A 2503-nucleotide genomic window follows, 5' to 3' on the forward strand; every position below is an offset into this window, starting at 1 on the left:
ATTTGTGAAACATTTCTATACTTGTAGCATGATCGAGTTATTTCTCTTGCACAAGGAAATTTTGTACATGGAGCATACAAATGTTCCCAGCACCTACGTGGTTGAAATTATTATTTTTCTTTTTTTGCCTCCCATAACAGCCCTTACCATTGCATCTGCTGTTTTTTCTAAATTATTGTTTAATTCGTGGACTGATTGTATGCCTTACTAACTGAGCTCAGTTGTCGCCCGCTATCTCAAGTAATAGAAGTGCATGTTTCAGTTTAAAAATAAAAAGTAACAATAAATTGTAAAGATTCACAATACAATCAAATGATCCACATTTGAAACATTATAAAAGTTAACAAATGTTTGAAGCAAAAGCTATACTCAATCGAAAACATATCTAAAACCAAGTAAAATATGTTACTTGTATGTTCAGCACGTGGAAGAATATGAGTTTGAATATCAAGTCCAATATACCAAACATGCTGGTATCTTTTGGACTAAATGATTGGTCTTATGTATTCTCAAAAAATAATATACCTTGACCTTGACAATACATCAAGCTTGGCAAGTGTAATTTCAAGGTCTTTACTCTCTATCTATGTCCCTCCCCGGGAGGAAAAACAAGGGCTGGTGCTGGGTTTTGGATGTCAAATCTCACGAACGTTCCATCACTCCACGTACGTTTATCACAAATGATTTACCAACAATTAGTAACCTTTGTTTCCACGAATTCGAGCTCGCATGTCAACCTGGAAGAAGGGGGAAATATACATGGTTAAATTAGGAGCACGAGTAAGTTTAGCAATAATAACTCAAGATCCAGGTCAAGACAGAAATCATCACGAAGAAGTAATTTAGTTTACGAGAATCGTCATAGAAAGAAACATACAACTTGGTCAGCCTTTTCATAACCAAAAATTGCACGAAGAATGAATAGCAATTTTCTTGTTTTTACATTTTTACTTGAGGCAATCTCATAAGATGAACCTTCAAACACGACCCAAAAAACAAATAAATGCAGTTTCCTTACTTTCCAGCACCATGCATGGTAAATGATCAGCATAACAGAGAATGTGGATCAGTGATAGCGTTCACTTCAACTTTTAGGTTGTATCTTATGCTAATGATTGGGATCCAGGGAAGAAACAATTGTTTGACATAAATTACGTTGGTAACGAAAAACTGACTATGCCAGTCAAACTTCTACCCTATGATGCACAGACACGGATACATATGTGTGACACGAGACGTGTCAGATACGTCGACTCACAATTTTTCAAAAAAATATTAACATGACACGTCGATTAAATTCTTTAAAACTCTTCATTTATATAATATAAATTTTGTTTTATACTTCTTATTAATTTTTCTTGTTAAAATCTTTTAAATATAAGTACTTATTTGCAATTTATTAATAACTTTAAATTAAAAATATATAATATTTCTAATTAAAAAAGAAAAATAATTAAGGTATAGTGTCTGAGAAATATTAGTATCCGACACGTGCCGGATATAAATACGTTACCGAAGTTGAAATGTTCGTACAACAGAGCTTCTGCTAGTTAATTAGCTTTTTTCAACAAATTTACAAACGAATAGAACCTTAATTCGCTAGAAGTATAACCATCATTGCAATGAATGAAATACATATTTAACATGTAATTAACAATCAACTAAAGGCAGAAGAATAGTAAGCTACTGACAGAGTAATTTTCTCTAATACAATAAGTTTTCTGAAATAGAAATTCCAACAAATAATGCTCTGAATGTGTGGATGTGCAACAGTGTTCATTTCCAGGACATGATGTTCACCTCATCATATGATATTGATTTAGGAAACAGAAACCAACATTCATCATAACTTAACATAGCAAGAATGAAGGATAAAATTGAAAATTTTGCATAATGTATCATAACTTAATGATTATGGGCACATCGTCTTCCGTTGCTTCTATGGTTTGTACACTTAATGGGTGATCAATCGAACAAAAAATATCAATTTCTATCAGAAGGAATATTATGATTTGTCAAAGGGACAAGGAACCTTACAAAGCAAGTAGTGTCGTGCACTTCGCCTTCAATTAGAAGCTGAAGATATGAAATTATGGTCATAGGTTGCAAATGGAAACTAAAAGTCCCACAATTTTAAATCCAACTGGGAACATTATTATCAAGTTCTTGAATTTATAATCTGTTGAAGCAAAGATTCTTGCAATGCCGGTGCATCGTAATTGGTCCAAAAATTTTAAACACCGTCCACATTATTGCCACAGTTAACACCAACTAATGTTGAATAATAAAAAAAAATGTTTATACAAGCAAAATTCTACTCGTGTTAAATCCATATCTGATTCAAAACTTTTAAACACCAAACAAACTTTTGCCATACGTAACACAACACTAATGTTGAACATTTTAAATGCCAAGGGATCCTCCTTTTAGACATTCCTGTTAATCATATGATCATTCTTCTGACTTATGAAATTTGAAGTTAGCTTAAATAAGAGGTAGTGCT

At 32.6% G+C, this 2503-nt stretch overlaps 1 long non-coding RNA gene across 1 annotated transcript; it reads right to left on the bottom strand.

The window, feature by feature from the left end:
* Positions 1–303: 303 nt before the first annotated feature.
* Positions 304–2493, bottom strand: LOC111386569. The gene is made up of 2 exons (XR_002701251.1): positions 2038–2493; positions 304–737 (listed from the first exon to the last, which is right to left on the bottom strand). It is a non-coding gene; the product is annotated as an uncharacterized LOC111386569 (long non-coding RNA).
* Positions 2494–2503: the final 10 nt, after the last annotated feature.

This window comes from Olea europaea, unplaced genomic scaffold (genome assembly GCF_002742605.1).
Source record: "Olea europaea var. sylvestris unplaced genomic scaffold, O_europaea_v1 scaffold3627, whole genome shotgun sequence".
Lineage (NCBI taxonomy): Eukaryota > Viridiplantae > Streptophyta > Magnoliopsida > Lamiales > Oleaceae > Olea > Olea europaea.